This window comes from Candoia aspera, chromosome 7 (genome assembly GCF_035149785.1).
Source record: "Candoia aspera isolate rCanAsp1 chromosome 7, rCanAsp1.hap2, whole genome shotgun sequence".
NCBI lineage: Eukaryota > Metazoa > Chordata > Lepidosauria > Squamata > Boidae > Candoia > Candoia aspera.
The window spans coordinates 61356883-61376105 of NC_086159.1; the positions used below are offsets into that span (position 1 = coordinate 61356883).

At 39.5% G+C, this 19223-nt stretch overlaps 1 protein-coding gene across 1 annotated transcript in view; it reads left to right on the plus strand.

The window, feature by feature from the left end:
- Positions 1-594: 594 nt before the first annotated feature.
- PLXNB2 (plexin B2) overlaps positions 595-19223 on the plus strand; it is a 329693-nt gene continuing 311064 nt past the window's right edge. The window contains exon 1 of the mRNA XM_063309588.1: positions 595-734. The gene's annotated coding sequence lies outside the window, so the exon portion shown is untranslated. The remainder of the gene's footprint in view (positions 735-19223) is intronic.

Consider the following 19223-nt stretch of genomic DNA (forward strand, 5'->3'; position numbering starts at 1 on the left):
TGGGCAGCAGCCTCTTCAGGTGTGTCTGCTCCTGGCTGTTTTCCTCCTTTCCCGCGGCGGGGCTGGCAGGAGAGCTCGAGCAGAGGCGGGCGCTCCGGCGCATCATGTGATGAGCCCCTCGCGCTCTCTCCCTGGCTGCGAGCCTCATTCCCGCCCGCCTTTTCTTTTTCGTGGAAGCCGCCGCTTTCGCTCCGACTTGTGGAGGCGGCTGTCTAGCTCCAGGGGACGGCGGCCGACGAGGTTGCTACCTCCTCGCAACATGGGCAGCCCGCTGAGCGCGGCGACTGCTGCCGGCCCTGCGCGCTGCCTCCAGGAGCTGCTCGGCTGAGACGCAGCCGCTCGGGAGAGCGCGGCTCCAGTGTCGGGCGGCGGCGGCAGCGGCGCTTGCAGCCGGAGAGCCGCGCACACAAAGGCGCGCCCGGATCAGCTCCTCCTCAGCCTCCTAACTTGGGTAAGTTTCCTCCCCCCGCCCCCCCGTCCGTTTTCGGTCCCCTCCTTTCCACAAAGGGTGGCTCCACCTGTTGAAAGCCTCGAAACCCCTCCCGGGATTGCTGATTTGCTGATCCACCGAGCAAACAAACAACCAAGCCTCTCGGAAGCTTTGCCTCGCCGCTTTCCATTCCGAGGGCGACTTCGATCGATCGCCGGCGCTCGTCTGTTGGCGGGGAGGAAGTTCGGAGCTTGAGGACCGCTGGGAGGCAGGCGGGAAGGGTAAAAAGGACTTGATCACCCCGGTGGGTTTCAGTCGAGCGATTGCTGCTCCTTTTTCTGCTTTTCTTGAAGGAATAAGCGCTCGTCCTTCCATGTTTGAACAGCAGATGGTTTCCATTAAGGGCAAAGTCCTCGCTCTCACCGCCGAACTATGTGGCTGGCTGCTCTGTGATTCAGCTCCTCAGGAGCTTCAGGTTTAGTTATATGTGAAACTTTCTCAAGGGCTGTGGGGTGAACTGTTATTTCCCCCTTCCCATTGCGCTTGTAACCATTCCATAAATCCATATGTAGGGAAGGGAAGGATTGAGGGGTGGGGAATGGAAAGAAGTTTTTCAGATCCTTCTCAGAACTGTGGAAGAAATACGGTTTTTCCTTGAGTTTGGGTGTGTGATTTCTTTTAGAACACCGAACTGGGTTTGATCATACTTTACGATCCTCGAGAGTTGCAGAATTACCCAAACCCTTTCGCTCAGCTGCCATTCATTCCTGCTGGTGGGAGTCGTTGGTTTGAGGAGCATTCATCCCCTTGGACTTGAGATCTCTGCCCCTGCTTTTGACACAGTCTGAGGATTGAAGGCAGTTGGGGGTTGTGTTGTTAGGGAAAAAAAAGACAAAGGCTTAAAACTAGCTCATAAAACACCTCTGTAAAGTGCCTTATTTTACTGAAGGGAAGCTGGGCTTCGTTTGTGACTCACTGGGTTTATTTGCTTTGGAACAGGGCAGTTTTGTCTTTGTGGGTTTTGCTCTGCAGTTGTCCAAGTGACTCTTCCAGGCATGAGATTGTGACACCTGCAGTTTGCATGGGAAGGTATTTCATTCACTTGTCAGTTAATTAGAGACTAAAGGTAAGATAACCCTCCTCCGGCTGAGTGTACACGTACTACAAAATCAAAATTCTCATCTCTGTGCTTGCTTGGATATTTTATGCACACACCAAAGATGGCACATTAATAACCCAGGACAGCTGGCAATGTAAACGCACATCTTTTATATTCCACTCATCCTGTTTGAAATTCAGCTGTCTAGGTGGCCTAGAAATTTATATTGTTCCTCAGTCACTTTGCCAAAAAAGGAAAGGTGGTTACTCGCTTCTAACTTATGCTCACCTGATGTATCTAGCTAGATTCAACTTTATACAGTATGTCCTCTTACAGTCCAGCATATGAACTCAGCACATTTTGGTGGAAAAAAATTGCTCTCTCCCTTTCACTATCTTGTTGCAGCTGTACAGACAGTACAATGAAGCAAGGTGCCCCTAGAGCAGCAACCTTGTCATATGTGTAGGTAGTTGCATTTTAACTCTTTACACCCAGCTTTGGACAGGCTTATTCAGAAGTATACTCTGTTGAACTTCACATGTTGAACTCCCAAGAAGCTATGGCATACATAGGATGAACTAGTTTTGTGTTCCCCACCCTTTGTGTTTAAATATTTTCACGTTTCATTTTTAAAGGACCTTCCTCTTCCTGTTGAATTTTGGATTTGCTCCTAACGTAGAATTTGCATTGTAGCATCCTTCCAGATGGTCGTTGCCAAGAAGTGATCAGTGGGTTAGAATCTAATTGCTTCTCACATGCTGGGCTTCTAGATCATGACATAGCAAGGTTAAAAATACAATTTAGTGCATAATTGAAAATAGTAGCACAACAATTCCATCATAAAGAAAAAGCTCTGATTTTGAAGAAGGAAAGATGAGACAATTGACTGGGAAGCTGAGAGTGATGAGATAATAGTTCTCCATTGAGATACAAGCTTTTGTGATGAGGGTAAAACCTAGGAATGGGAATGCTGAAGCAATAATTGCTTATAAGTTGTGGCTAGACTTAGTCAGATTTTGAATAGACATATTGAAATCAATGGAACTTGTCCAGGGCCTTTTTACAGATCTGAAACACCTGGGGCTCTGTGTCCATTTCAATAACCCCCTTTCCCCACTTGCTTTTCTACATCCAAAATTGTGTGTGCATGAGTCGTAAACGACTCGACTGCAACTAACAACAATAAATGTGTGTATTTTATTTTAATGTTTTGTCCATTGAAGACATTAGCCCAGTAACTGGGAGTGTGTGGAAAAAACTTCAGTAACCTGATATATTGCAATACAGTTCTTGCCATTATATTTTAAAAGATTTGTGTTGATCCCTGCATTGAAACATGTTGGTCCATTTCCAATTTCAAATACTAAATTATACTTTGCTCAGGGCCCTCTCTATGTGTGAAGCTAAAGCATTTGCTGCCATTCCCTCCCCCTTTTTAAGACTGAATTTAACCCATGGATGAGCATCACTTAACTTTATACACAATTCTGGAGAGTTCTTTGCACTATTTCCCATTGCAGAATTCCAGGGCAGATATGTAGAAAATATAGGGTACAGTTATAGTTGATACATCTTGCTGTTTGAATATTAGTTACACTTTTATTATTCCATAGCGTAGCATGTAGGCTTAATGATAAGCAAAATAGATGTTTTGCTTAAGGACCTTGCCTGCTATTCCCTCTGTCTATTAAAATATTCTTTTCTGGTGAAATCATAGACCAACAAGCTAGGTTCACACCCTACAGTGCCATACTGTATTTTTCTTGTTTCTGGGTTAACACGTTGCCATTGTGGTTTGTAAGTCTTGTTTTGTTAATATGTTATGTGAATCCTGCCAATAATGATGGATTCAGAAATGTATAATTATGCAAACCTTGCTTTAGTGTCGTATGTGTACAAGGATATTGGTTAGGAATGTGGGAATATAATCCCTTGCAAGGTATAAGAAGATTATTGACCTTGTCTTTGATGTTCCTTTGCTGACACATAGGAATTCTGTAAAATTATAAAGCAGTTGACTTTATGAAGGGTTTCCTTGATCACTTTCACAATTTCAAGATCACAACAAATCCTGGTTGGGTTTGATTCTATCACTACATCTCTTCAGCTTTGTTTCACTTCCTACACCTGTGCTCAGGGCTCATTCAGGATTTCTACCTAAAGGTTGAAATGGTAGTTCCCTCACTAACTAATTTGGGGCCCAATCCACTAGGATTTCACTTAAGTTGCCTTTAAATTAATGGAGGCTGCAGAGAAGGATTACTATTCTGTTGCCCGACTACTCCTCATTTCCACAACTTGGATATCTTTATTATTTTTCTTTTTTTTTAAAAAAAGGTATCTTACTATTCTCCAAAATAAAACTAAAAATATAAAAACATCCAACAGTAATATAAAGCAAAACTAAGAGAATAAACTAAAAATAATATATACTGAAAATCTGGCAGTACTCAGAAATTGGAATAATTTGACAAGAGAGTATAATCCATCAATCAAAAACAATACTGTGAGATCTAACATTGCTGGAAGGAACCTCAACTAAAACCTAGAGTGAGGCTACTGCTATCTCCGCTGCAGAAATCCAACTGATCATTAGATGGTAATGAAAAGTTAAGGTTGTTAGTATCTCTTTGCTGCCATCTAATAGCAATTCATTAGGTAGCAACCTTGTAGCCCTACTGGCAGACCAGAGAGGGAAGCTTGCTAGGCCTCTATTCAGAAGAATATTCCTTAAAATAGACATCATCATTAACTGAAAAACATCTTGCTCTACTGAACTTCAGTCAGCAAGGATACATTGAGTAGAGGACATGCAGGAGAAGGTGATCCTTAACATATTGGTTCCTCAAAACATTTATAGCTTTAAAGGGAGTTGAACTGAAATAAATTTTATTATTATAATTATAAATTTATTATTATAAAATAATTATTAGTACAGATCAAGTGGAATGGGAAAGAAAGGGTCCAGTTGGCCTATACCAGCCTACAATCAGGCAACAGCATTTTGCACATGATTTATATTTGTGGATTTTGTTAAAGGTAGGCCAGGTCCACTTAGAATATTTTGCAATAACTGTAGCTCTTTATCTTTTGCTTCTTTGATCTGCTACCAAATTAGGATCTTCATTTTGCTCCATAAGAGAGAGACTGTTCATGTTGAGGATGGCGTGGCTCATGTGTGCAAAGTCTTGGTTTATGTATTCTTTTTTGTATTTGTGCCTACTTGATTATAGTGCCAGAATGGATTTGTTCTCATTATAAACTTTGCTAGCCCTTGCCTCAAGGTTCTATTTTTAGTCTTTAGGGCTGCAGTCATTTTAACACTTTCTTAGGAATAATCCCGATTAAACTTAACAGGGCTTTCTTCTTGGTAGATTTGTACTGTAAATCTTTTAGAAAATCTCTGATCATTCTTATGCCTCATATTTTACAGTAGTAGGATAGAATGTCCAAGTACAATACAGACTGTTCCTTCCATATCCACAGACAGCTTTTTTTTTTTTATTGAATGTCTCCTTGTTGTATGGCATGTTGTATTTACCCTTCACTCCTCACGCACAGTTTCAGTAAGGTTATACCAGATCAGTACCGGTTGCTAGTAGCTTGGACAGCAAATCGGATGTGGACTGGTTGGCTTCGAGCTTATAAATTTATTTAAGGTTTTTTCTTTTTAACTAGAAGCCCTAGTTAGATGCAAAATATGGGGGAAGGGAGGAATTTTGCTGCTGCCATGAATTGAGATCCAAAAACATTTTCTGGTCTATCAGTGGTTATTTAAAGTTCTAGTGAGAGCCAGTTTGGTGTAGTGGTTAAGGCATCAGGCTAGAAACCGGAAGACCTTTGTGCCTTAGGCACAAAGCCAGCTTGGGGACCTTGGGCCAGTCACTTTCTCTCAGCCCATGCTGGCTGGGGAATTCTGGGAGTTGAAGTCCAGACATCTTAAAGTTGCTAAGCTTGAGAAACACTGATGTAGCCTGATTGAAGCTGCAACTTCTCCAAAGTTGCCTTGTTGCTTAATATCACTTCTTGACACTATTCATTCAAAAAACTCAATGTCCAATAATCATTAGTAGATCAGCTTTTTAAAATAGATCATTCAATATTTTAGCTGAATAAGCAACATTGCTAGGAAGCTCATTCCTCATACAGTTGGTTTGTACCACATTATGACTTCATTAATTGACTAATAGCCCTGAAAAGGAGGACCATGCTAATTTTCTATAAAACTTTGGCATAGAATAACGCCTGCACCTTTTATCCTTTGTCTCTACTTTAACTCGGGTTAAAAATTATAGATCAAGTTAGAGTTTATGGCCATCAGCTGGGGGATGACAGACCCTTTGCCACTCTCCCTAACCAGAATGGCCATGGCATTGGTTGTGCCCTCCCACAATTTGATTCTTGTTCAAAATTTGACAGAAAAGATCATGAACATTTTGTTTTAGTGATGTCACCAAATTGTAGGACTGGGTAGTTATCTAGAAACTGCAAACATCTGTTACTATGCCTGTCTGAAAGTGCTTAGTGTTTGAGCCAATCTCAGTCTATCTAATTATAATATTTCTGAACAAACTTTTAACAAATTTCTGTTACAGTTCTGGAATACTTGTGACATAAAGTGCTGCAATCTATTACTATTCTGTTAAAACATGTTTACAACCTGGTCTCCTGGAAGTAATGTAAGAAAATATTTGTGCCTTTTAGCTTGGAATGGTAAAACTGTGTCGGGGGATGAATTGGGGACATAAAGCAAAGTAAGTATAACTGGACATAACTTTGAATGACAGATAATTCAGCAAAACACTTTGTATATGAGGGGTTTCGTGGTTATTATAGCGTTTTAATTTTCCTTGAACTTCTTTCTTATCAGTAATAACAGAAAGAGTAGCTATATGGGTAGTAATACATAAAGCAATAATAATATTGAATAAACATTGCAGGCTTTTGAAGCGCTGCCAAAATACTGTAGCTATGTTGCCAAATATAATATTCTTAATAGCAATGTCATAATATTAATAGATATTTTTCTTCTAGCTGTGTTTTCATTCTTCAAACAGAATAAAGCTCTATAGATGAATGTCCACTGCAGGATTATGCAGTTATCATATTTAAGGCCGGATCATAGTAATTTTTATTAACTGCAGAAAGGTTGACTGTGGAACAAATACTGCTGGATGATTCATGTATAGAATATGCAGGGAAAAGCAAAATGAAGTGAAGAAATACTTGCACTGCACTTCCTTCACTGGTCATAAAATCTCTGAAATCACTGAAATAAGGTGATGGAGTTTATGCTGTTTGTTTTGAACCAAAACTAGTTTTCTCTATATATGGCACCTTTGAGTTCAGTGCCCAATATTTTCACACTCTGCACATGTTTAAAGTGAAATGCATAACCTGAAGCCAGAGATCTTCATGTTACCCCTGAATATCTTAGATGAGGCCCCCAGAGACCTTTTATCAAACTGTAATTTTGAATGCGACAAAACAGAACAAATCATTAAATGCATAACAAAAAGCGAATGTGTTGTTAATATTCATTTATAATCAAATGTAATTGTATTTGTAGAATCATAGAGATGGAAGGGGTCTTACAGGGTTTGTCCACCCCATGTACAGGATCCACTACATAGGACATCTGAGATTTTCCTTTTCTTTTGGTTTGTCAGCTGATTAATAATTTCCCACAATTCCTGAAGTAATAGCTTTTTATTTGCTGTACCTTTAAGGGAAAGATAGAAATAGCTGTCACCCACCCAGTCAGTTAAAGGAAAATAGTTCCTGCTTGGTTGAGCTGTGGTCATCTTCCCTCCCTCCTTATCCAAAGGAACCATTTCTTTTTTTCTATATCCCTTTTATTTTTTATCCAGGAGGAAGCTAAGCCAGGTTCCTTCTTTCCCAGGCCAGCAGTAATAGTTCAGTGCTGTTGAGTAATGTGATTCATTCTCTCCCCCTTGACCAAAAACCTCTTTTCTACTTTCTTCCCCAAAATACAACTGCTGTTTCTTTATCTTCCATTCTCAAGCTAAGCTGGTCCCACTGCCCTCCTTTAATATAAGTGTGTGTGAATGCTACATCTTTCTGCCTTTTTCACTCTAGTGAGAAGCCTTGATACTCTTCATTTTTCTCTCACTTAACTGAATGTGCTAAAGTGCCCACAGACTGCTAATTTCTTAAAATCGCTGTGCCAGCCTTTAGTTTGTTAACTACTTAAGATATCTGTCTTTGTAAACTGTTAACAGTGACTCTTGAAGGCAAAGTAATTGTTTGTTTATGTACCATTTGCCTCTAAGTCATCAGCGTCAAATATCTTATGGAATCATTGATTGGAAAATATCTTGAAGGTTATCTAGCCAAACTCCCTGCTTAGGGCATGATCTACTAGAATACCTCTCACAGGTGACCATCAGAAGCAGAATTTATTATTCCATGTAGCAGCTTGTTCCACTGGCTGATATTCATACAATCAACAAGTTCCTCCTGATGTGTAGCTTGAATCTACTTCCTTGTGATTTCAGCTACTGGTTCTGGTCTTGCCTATAAACCCCTGGGGATTATCACTGCTATCAGTGACTGGTAATCTTTTGTCCACTAAATGGGACTCAGTGGTTGCTTCCTACTCAAAAGCAAACACGACATTCTGTTAGCATAGCCATCCAGATTGTACTCCCCTTTGTTCCTATTAAGTGGGTTGTGTAGAGATCAAGAACCAGTTCAGGGCTGATCCTTTGTATCTTTACTAAACTTCAAAAGATTTACAAAAATCAGCTGTTATGGTCTCTCCTTGAAACTCAGCAAATGGTTGTACTTATAACTGCTGTGAAGAATTATCAGAAGCCACTTCCTTATATATTTCTTTTCTATTTTTCTTTAGCTTCTTTCTTTTCTTGTACTTTCTGCTTTTCCCTTCTTTTCCCCTTTTCTTTTTTACTTTTTTACTTTCTTACTTTACATTAGTTTGTCTTAGAAGAGGCAGGGAAGAGGACCTATAGGAGGAATGTAAGGAGAAGAAAAAGTCTCTTAAACATCTTCCTGAATCAGACCAGCTAGAACTAAATTATGTTTCTCATAATTGATCTTTTCAGAGCCGGGCAGGAAGAGCTTGGTGGGAAAAAACCGGAGCTGCAGAGAGGTGAACTGGCTGGACCTTCTTCATCCCCTTTGAGCCTATTCTCTTTTCTAAAAAGTTCAGGTTTTTAGAGTGCAGTTCCATCTCTTCTTTCTCTAATTGGTTCTTTCACCTCAATTCTCTCTGTTTGGCAAAGAACCCTTAATACCTTGTTTTTCTGACTTTACATATGTCTGATGACAAATTGACAATGTATCAGTGTTCCCCTTTCCCCTTGAGTCTTTGTGATTACCTAAGACTATCTGTACAGTGTCTAAGGGTGCAGTTGCATTGAATTTCACTGAAATGAAGCAAAGGTTCAAGCTTTAAGCATAGCTTCAGTGTATTTTAATCATGGCATTTATGGATAAAGGAAGCCTATCACACACTTTCCAGCCTCTTGGGGAGCTGTTCCACTCTCCCCCAGATTAACTTTGTCCTTTTTTTTCTGGGTGGGTGGCCACGTTTTCAAACACAATACATTGGACTGTTGTCATCAACCACCTCTACTTTTAAGAATGACTGTGGATGGTTTAGAAACATTACTGAAGGTAAAGAGGGTTCTACAAGCAGGGGATTTCCTTTGTAGTATTTCAGCTTCTCACTGGACACTAATGGATATGCCTTTAGGAATATTGCTGTCCTGGTCAGGATATTGCCTGCCTCTGTTTTAGGAAAATCATTCAGCATGCTTTTCTATTTGTTCAATATCTACACACTGTGGAAAACTCAATAAAATTCAATAGGTATTATCAAAGATTATTATGCAAAGTCCATTGTTGTACTAACTTGAAATTTCCAGAAATGAATAAATCAGTTCAGATTATCTTGAAATCAATACTGCATGTTTTAAGAATTCAGAATTAGTTTTTAACTGCCTTGTTGTATACTCTTGGGAGGAAGTACTGCCCTGATCTGAATTAAAAATCTGTCTCTTGAACAGCACAAATTGTCTTTCCTTTTCCCCTGATAATTAAGCTTTAAAGCAGGAGTGGACAGTGGTATGGGGTTGGAGCTGGCATTAAACATTTTTGGTGGAATAAGGGCCATAGTAGTGGGAGTGGGAAAAGAGTCACGTGTATGTTGGAGGCACAGAGATCTTCTTCTTCTGTTTACCTGCTTTAGGGGAGGAATTTGAGGGTTTTAGAAGGTCGGTTTAAAATTATTTTAAGCCTATTTTAGGACTTAAACTACACTTTGTGTTTTCTGCTTCCAAATGATGGAAACTATGCAATCAGGTCTTAGCACTTGCAAGTATAGCAGATCTGGGTGATGGAAAAAACGGGATTTGGCTTCAGCCTATTCCTGATCCCAAGAAAGGTTCTTTTCACTCAGGAGATAGTTCTCTGAGAGGAATATTCTCAGAAAGGCATTTCTAACATTTGTTTTAGAAATTTGAGGCAGGATTGCTCGTCTTTTCCCAGGGTTTAAAAACTTGTTAAACATTCCAAAGCTGTTTCAAACTGGTGTGAATTCTTTATTTTCTTGCTACGGCGCTATAGAAATAGATTTTTATAATCTGCTTTCCTTTTGTGTGCAAGACATTCAGGAAATGAAACTAATGTATCTTGGGTTTTTATTTCTTTAGGATATTTATGACTCACATTTGACACATTTTGCAGGGCTGCCAACAGTCTATATACATTTTTTAAAAATGCATCAGTCATTACATTATTAAATGCAGAAAAAATATACATCCGTAACAATGTCAACAATCTTAAATTCCATTGTAGAGATAAAGATTATTGAAACTGAACAATATTATATACAAAAAGGTCAGAAATTATCGAAGAAAGGGCCAGGCGAGGGCCATCCTGGGAGGGTTGTTTTAAAGGAGAGTGCCATTACATTCTCTCCTTCTTTTTCTTTATACCTCATTTCAGGGGAGGTGCAAAGTGTAAGATTTTGATCATCTCATCATTTGGCTAAATAACATGTGAGAAAAGCAAACCTTAAGAAAACTTTCTTTGAAGCCTTAAAGAAGCTATTGAATTTAAATTAAACATTATTTGGCCTGGAAAGCTCTTAGAAGCCAGTGCAGTTGAATAATATATTTAAAATTATTATGTATCCATCTTCGCTCTCCTTGATCTCTCAGCGGCTTTTGATACCATCGACCATGGTATTCTTCTGGGATGACTCAGGGAGTTGGGGGTGGGCGGTGTGGTTCGCTGGTTCACCTCCTTCCTCCAGGACCGGTCCCAGTCGGTGGTGATTGGAGATGAGAGATCCAACCCTCGACCCCTGCCTTGCGGGGTGCTGCAGGGTTCGGTTCTCTCCCCTCTCCTATTTAATATCTACATGAAACCACTGGGTGAGGTCATCCGTCACCACGGGATGAGGTACCATCAGTATGCTGATGATACTCAGATATATATCTCCATCCCGGGTGAAGTAAGTGATGTGGTCAATGCCCTTTCTCAGTGCCTGGGGGCTGTGGGGGCCTGGATGGGGAGCAACAGACTTCAGCTGAACCCTGGTAAGATGGAGTGGCTGTGGATTGATGCCTCCTCGGTATCCGGGAAGTTGTCATCTTTAGTTCTGGATGGGGTTGCACTGTCCCATTCAGAACCCGTGCGTAACTTGGGGGTCCTCCTGGACTCACGACTCCTGCTCGAAGAGCAGGTGGCAGTCATGGCTAGGAGGGCCTTTGCACAACTTCAGGTTGTGCGCCAGTTACGCCCTTTCCTGGATCGAGATGCCCTCCGGACAGTCACTCATGCCCTGGTCATCTCCCATATAGACTACTGCAATGCGCTCTACATGGGGCTACCCTTGAAGAGTATCCGGAAGCTTCAGTTGGTCCAAAATGTGGCTGCACGAACAATGATGAGTGCTCCAAGATCAGCACACGTAACACCTCTAGTGCATGAGCTGCATTGGGTTCCAGTTTGCTTCCGGGTCCAATTCAAGGTGTTGGTTATCACCTTTAAAGCCCTACATGGCATGGGGCCAGGCTACCTGAGGGACCGTCCCACCCCTATAATATCAACCCGCCCCACCTGATCATGCAGAGAGGGCATGTTGTGGACCCCGTCTGTAAGAGAATTTCATTTGGCGGGGTCCAGGAGGCGGGCCTTCTCTGCAGTGGCGCCCGCCCTGTGGAACATTCCACCCCCCGAGGTGAGGCAGGCCCCTTCACTCCCGACCTTCCGGAGGGGCTTGAAGACCTGGTTTTGCCGCCTCGCCTGGGATGGGAAGGGCAATAGCTCTTCCTGGGGGTGGCTGGTGATGTAGAGTTCTCCCGACGGAATGGAAATCTCCCACTTGGATTTTATATTTATATTTTTATTATTTTAATATTGATGATTTTATGATAGGTTTTAAGGAGAATTTTATTGTAAACTGCCCAGAGTCCCCCTTTTAGGGGGAGATGGGCGGTGATAGAAATGTGAAAAATAAATAAATAAAATGGTTGATGTTAAAAGTATTACAGCTATGATACGGATTTACTAAAAGTTTTGGACTATTTTGAAGAGAAGACACACAATGTATTACAGTAATAATTTAAATTGAGGTGTTGTCCCTTAGGAGGACCTGATAACATGAACTGAAAGTTCATTAGATTCGCCTTGGATGGATTCAACCAGCTGTAAAATGAAATGGCCAACTTGCCCTTGTTACCTTCACCAGCCCAAGGATCCTATTCAAGAATTTTAGGGGAAACACTGAAGTGACTCAAGCTTCTGTAATAAACATAGTGGTAACAGAGATGCATAGACTTGCATTTACTATGCAGGACAAACTTCTCAGGATTGCTTCTTTCCTACAGTTAAAATATTTTCAACATTAGTATTTGTGCCAATTCAGTTGGATTAATTTCCACATCTTCATAAATCCATGAATCATGGAATTGTTGGGTTGTGGGGTTTTTTGGTTTTTTGGTTTTGTCAAAGCAGGTGGCTGGGACATTGCAGCCAAGACATTCTCAAGTCGTTCTGGTCTTTTACTTGCTTTCCCACTTCCAGGTTTCTTGGCTTCTTTCTGAGAATATGACTCTTGTTCTGGTGATATTTCTTACAAGAGAACAGGGTATATTTTCAACTTTATTCTGTACACAAGATTAAAACGAGATATCCTGTATCTCTTGTCTTTCAGTAACAAGAGTTTGATTAATTTATGTGAGAGCTGATTCTGTCATATGCTGATGAATGTTAAATTCGAGTAGCTGTTGAAAATTATTTATTGGGGGAAAAATGTGAACAGTAAGCCATGTACTGAGAAGTAAGTGAAATAGGTTTTCAAGGGGGTTCTTCGAGGAATAATTATGAGCCACTATGGGCCTTATAGTGAATTGATGTCTTTTACAGGTGAATAGTTGTAATTATGCAGAACCCTTCAAGAAATCAATGTTGTGGGATATCATGTCCATAATTTCTACTTTGGGTAATACCAGTTGGGTATGATGTGAGGTAAAGTCCAACCTGTGTGAAGCAAAATGAGATTCTGAATCGCACCTCTAGGGAACAGCATTAAAGGGAGGGGATTGTAGCTCATTAAATGTGCTACAAATAGCAATTCAGTGTAGTTTTTTGTGATTAACACAGCTTGTTGTTGTTGTTGTTAATGCTCATAATGTAAAATGTAGGATGAGAAAGTCCCTACATCTAGGAGGATTCCATCTAGTTCTGTTCTTTTGTAGATATAACATGATACATTATTCTGTTGTAAGCGCAGAATGTCTGTGTGCATAAATGTGTGTGTGTGTGTGTGTGTCTGTATAAAATATTTTGGTATAAGTGCAGAACAACTACACTAGAATAGGACACTAGGAGGGTTTATTTATAATACTAAATAAATGACTCTGGGAGCTTGTTGTCATATTGTGTTTAGGCTTAGGTTTACGTTTAGGCTGGTATACAGTACCATGGCCAATGGAGTTATCTCTTAAATCACCACAATGAGTGAGAAAAGTAGACAGTAGTAGTTAGGCATTGATTTTATTTATGCCAACAGTTTCCGCATGGCTTCTTCTTGGTAGTTAAGGTTAGAGACAAGTGTCTATCCCACTGAGTATAAATGGCTGTACAAACTAATCTGGTAAAACTGTGAATTTACTAGAATAACCCTATTTTAAAGAACAAGAATTTAGATACTAGCAGCATGGATGTTTTTCTTTCACAGAGGAGGTGTGAAAACATGTTTGAAAGGTTCCTGAAATAAATTAATTCACACTTTATTTTGTCTAATATGCAGATGGTGAAATACTTGCATCTCATCATTTTAGGTTGACTTGTCTTGAGAGGTTAAACTTTGTTTACAATGTATGGTGAAAGGTTTGAAGCTGGTAAGGTGGGAATCTATGGTTCTTGCTACAGAGAAAAGTGTTTTGTAAACAAGGAACAGATGCTTTAAACCTTGAAGGCCAGAAATAACCAGCAATACTGTTGTTGAAAAGATGGGAGAAGCTCCAGGATTGAAACCTGGAGGCTGACTTATAATAGCGGGTAGAATTCCACGGAGCTGTTAGACACAGAACTTCATATGTGTGGCTTCCTAATTCTTTGCAGTAAACCCACATATCTACCCTTTCTTTTATTGATTGGGAATGTGGAATATGGAAAGGGTTTAATCACAATCCGGTATGTGTCTTGAGTCCTGCTGGACCAGCACATACTTTTTTTTTCTTAAATATGTGTCCAAAGGATTGTTTGTAGCATACAATGGAATTCCAGAATGTGTTACAGCCTGTCAAATATGATTGATGTACTTTGATGGCTGAGTAAACCTGAATGGATAGAAAAACTTTATAAGCATATTAAGCTAATAAAAACAATAGTGTTGTTCTTTCTGTTGTCTTCTGCTGTGGGAGTGGGAAAAGATTTTATTTCTTTCGTACTACTCACACTTATATTTGAACTTATTTTCCCTTAGTAAGTGACTTAAGAGCCCATGGAAATTCCAGTGGTAATTATAATAAGTACATTTCACTTCTTTAAGTTATAAGTTTCAAGTCCAGATAATTTACATTTTTATTAGTCCCCAACCCCAGAAAAAAACAAAATGTCAGACTAATTATTTTATCTTAAGGAGTTTTATTCAATCAGAAATCACTTTGGTAGCTACATTTGAAAATGTAGTAAGGTTAAATAAAAGTAAGCTTGCTCCATGTTATTTAAAGGGAGAGGTAGCACTGTTAGAGATTTGCACTATGGAAGCAAAAGTTGGACTTTGAAGAAGCAGGATAGGAAGAGTATTGATGCTTTTGAACTTTGGTGTTAGAGAAGACTCCTGAGAATACTGTGGACAGCCAAGAAAACAAACTGATGGGTCATTGAACAAATCAATCCAGAGTTCTCACTCAAGGCACAAATCACCAGCCTCAAATTATCCTACTTTGCACACATACTGTGAAGACCCAGCTCTCTGGAAATGACTGTAATGCTGGGAAAGGTGGAAGGAAAGAGAAGAAGAGGGCAACCATCAGCAAGGTGGATAGACTCAGTTGCAGTGGTAATGAGTACACTATTGGGAGATTTGAAAGAACAGGTTAGGGACAGATCATCATGGAGAAAATCTGTGTGGTCACTAGAAGTCAAAAATAGCTTGATGGCACATAATCAATTCTCTTCTCTGGTGCAAAGTACCAGATTCTGATAATCAGTTTTGCAAATACCATCATGGCTGGAAGAGGGCATACATGGCTCAAAAGAGCCTAGTCTTCCTTTTAAAAAAAAGTCTATTTAATATAGCATTTTGAGCACTTGTATAGAAAACTGATTGATGATTATAACACAGGGTTCCAAATCAGGAATAGGTAATTATGCAAATAATGCAGTGCAGTAACAATTATCCTCTGGTTGGTGGTGTTCAGCATATGGCCTTTATTAATTTGACTCCTAATATTCCTAAAACAATTTTCCACCCAAGAGAAAGCAGGGAAGCAAACTACACGTTTTCTGCTTTGCTAAAACTCTGCTGTACATGTTTATATACTTTTGAGAAAAGCAGTTATAAAGGAAGGGTGAAATTAGAATTGAATTTAAATGCCTAGTAAGAATATATTTTATGGAAGAATGGACTGTGACATTTCAGGAGTAGTTAGACCTCATTCCTAACTGAAATAGTTTTCTTTGAAGCCAAAGTTTGCAGTGGTATCTAATCACTTCTGTATAACTTTGTGGAATGCAAAGGCTTGGTGGCCCCACGGCCCCAGTGGACACCTACAGCATTACCCTTGATAAAATACAAAAGCTTCCAGAAATGACATAGGATCTCATGAGATGTCTGTGATCCTTCTGATAGCTCAAATGATTATGATCAAATCCTGTAAGATGCTACCTTTGTTTTGGGTGATGGCTGTCCAGAGCATTTTACAAAATGGAGCCTGGGACTGGAAAAGATTGTTTACCCCTGGAAATTGCAGCCCTTTGTGACTTATTGCCCTTGGTTCTGAACTTCACTGAGATAGCCAAACTGTGTATTTTATACGCTTGATAGGAGAAACAATTACCTAAATATCCACACAACTTGCTAATAAAGGTTTAGTGTTATTCAAGATAGCATCACAGGTTCATTGAATCCATCTCACGTGATTCAGCTAACTATGCCCGATCTTCCTCCTTTTTAATTTCATAATAACCTTTATAATGGCCATCACCTTGTTTTTCTATACCATATTGGGTTGGAGCTGTTGTGAATGGAATGGCAAAAGATTCATGGTTTCTCTCACTGCTTTCTAATCAACTTTGCAGATTCCTGCATCCTGTGTTGTCTTCCTGGACCATAGATAAATTAGGGTAACCTGTTGTAAGCCATAACTACTACCCAAAACATGAAGATCTGCAGCTTTTATACAGAATATTCAGCAGTTGTAGCTTTATGATTTTGCTAAAGCTACTTTAGAAGGAAAAGTTAATGGAAGAAAGCACTGTGTACTACTAATTTCACTGTGGATTACCTTCTGGGTTTTGATGTTCCATTGAAATATTTATTGTAATAAACTTAACTGTGTATAGAGGTTTTACATCAATAAAGTATTCCTTTTTCAGTATTGTTTTAATCTGTATCTTTAAAAACACTGTTACATCATTGTAAATTACATTAGAGATAATTTCTCTTACAAACTGGTTATCAAAACATAGTATTTCAATTGCTGTAAAACACTTTTGCTGTATAATTATAATTTTGCTATTTGTGTTGTATGTGCTGCTGCTGTTCATAAATTATAATGTATAGGTATTCTCTGTAAGTCTTGAATTTACTTTTCGCAGTTGAAGCAATTAGTCATTGTCTTTTCATTTCCATCCTCAGGCCTGCAAGTGCATTTCAGGTGCATAAACAATTGCTAAATTGTTAGTGACTCTTCTTGTACCAGCATAAAGAAGAGGTAGTCTGGTATCAGGCACATGCTGTACGGTATCAACCTGGAAAAATGAAGCAAATTTTATTATCTTACTCATGCAACAAATATTACATTCTTGTACGTTTTCTTAGGTTATTTTAGAAGAGATGAATCTTGGAAAACCTAATCACATTAAAGCTATAGTTTGTATGTGTGCGTGTGTGTATGCACTTAAATACACACATATACTGTACATAGGCATACCTGTAGCAACAGGTATTCAGTTTAGCTCCTAAAAGCTCAGTGAGTATTTCTACAAATATCTGAAAGGAACCAGTTGTCATGAAAAAAAAATTCTCTTCAGTTTGTTCCATGGCACTACAGAATCTTTCATGACAATTGTGTACCTAGTAAAAAAAAAAGACAACTTGAGCAAGCTCAGGTGGATAATCTGTTGACAATTTGAAGGGAAAGATAAATGCTTTTTGAGATTTTGACTGGGATTGTGCATTTTATTTATTACATTTATACCCACCTTAATGAGACCCAGTTTGGTGCAGTGGTTTAAGGCACCAGGCTAGAAATTGGGAGACTGTGAGTTCTAGTCCCACCTTAGGCACGAAGCCAGCTCTGTGACCTTGGCCCAGTCACACTCTGTCAGCCCTAGGAAGGAGACAATGGCAAACCACTTCCAAAATCTTGCCAAGAAAACTTTTGGGACTTTCCAGACAGTTGCCAGGAGTCAACACTGACTCGAAGGCGCACACATACAGTGTAACGGTTGATTGAATAAAGTCTGCACAATATGTAAAACCAAACAGGTCACATTATGGGTTAGTATGAAATGTGATCCATTTTACTTAACTCTTAAAGGCCACCTTGAATCTGATTTAAGTTGCTTCAAGGCAGACTTATATTAAATCTGTAGCAGCCCTTATTTAAAGCACAAATGGCAGTGGAGAGATTCCTTCCCTTTTTGGGGGTTAGCAAAATATGTGGGGAAACAGTTCAAAGCTGATAAAAGTCAGTCTCAGCTACAGTTGCCAGCAGAGCACCACTGAATCCACAAGCCTCCAAAGTTATAGGATTGCCTTGAAAGATCACTCAGCAGCTAAGATCTTAAGCCCCCCTTTTTTTAAAAAAAAGCAAACCACAGCGTAATGAAATGAGAAACAAAACCCAGAATGGTTGAGGAGCTGTAAAAGCAGTCCTGAAAGCATCATCAACCAGTGCCCACAAACGTATTTTTGAAATAGTATCATTTTTAAGTCAGGTATAGAAAATCACAAGCAAAGGTTGGGCCAATTCTATTTCTCTTCAGGGCATACCATAGTGTAGCCTTCCAACAATCCCGTAGTCTCCCTACAGTAGATTTGCATAGCTGTACTTAGGTAACCTTGGAGCATGGGAATAAATCTGTAGCAATAAACATTCCCTGTGGTAGAAAGGCCCAGGAGATGAAAGGGTAAAAAAGTTGAATTTACAAGTGGGCTTGTTAGTATTAAGAATAGGATTTTATTCTCTTGATGAGCTTCTCTCAGTAAGTACACTAGCAGCCAATTCAATAGTATTACTTCCAGGTATGGAATCAATTTATTCACAATATGATGAATCTTCATTAATTCTAAGGATCTAAGTTCCACGGGCCAAGCTGGACTTCTCAGAGGTTAACATAGGCCCATTGCGCTGTTCCACAGGCCCAGTTTGCATCTCCATTTGGTTCCCTGCATCTAGACTTCTGAAGTGATATCTTCAGGCTTTTAAGAATGGATGCATTCTTCCTCTTCCTCTCCTTCTTTTAGAAGCTGCACTTAGGTTTTCTGAGCTAGGTCTGAAATCATAGTCCATTTCAGATTTTTTCAGAAGAGGTGAAGGATATAATATTCATCTAGAATAGTGTTGTCTTTTGTCCCTTCCTAATACCTTTTATGCTGCTTATAAAGCAAACCAAATCCTGCACAAATAAACATTTTGTTTTTTGGGTTCATGAAACTCTTGTCTTGCAATCAGATTATGAAATTCTGATTGCTGTGGGATGAGCTAGCAAAGAATCATCACAAGAAATACTTGAGGATCACACATGGGATGGATGCAACCCAATTTCCGCAATTTGTTTTTTCTTCTTCCTTCCACACTGTAGTTTTCTTATAAAGCAGTTTTACTGTCTTTAACGCTCCTGATTTTTTGAAACTGAACCGCAGACTAGAACCCTAAGTGTCTTTTAATCTCTTATCTTAGTGTTTGTTGGTGAACATTTTACAAGATTCTTGCTAATGCACTCGAAGGTCCTAACCTGCTAGCA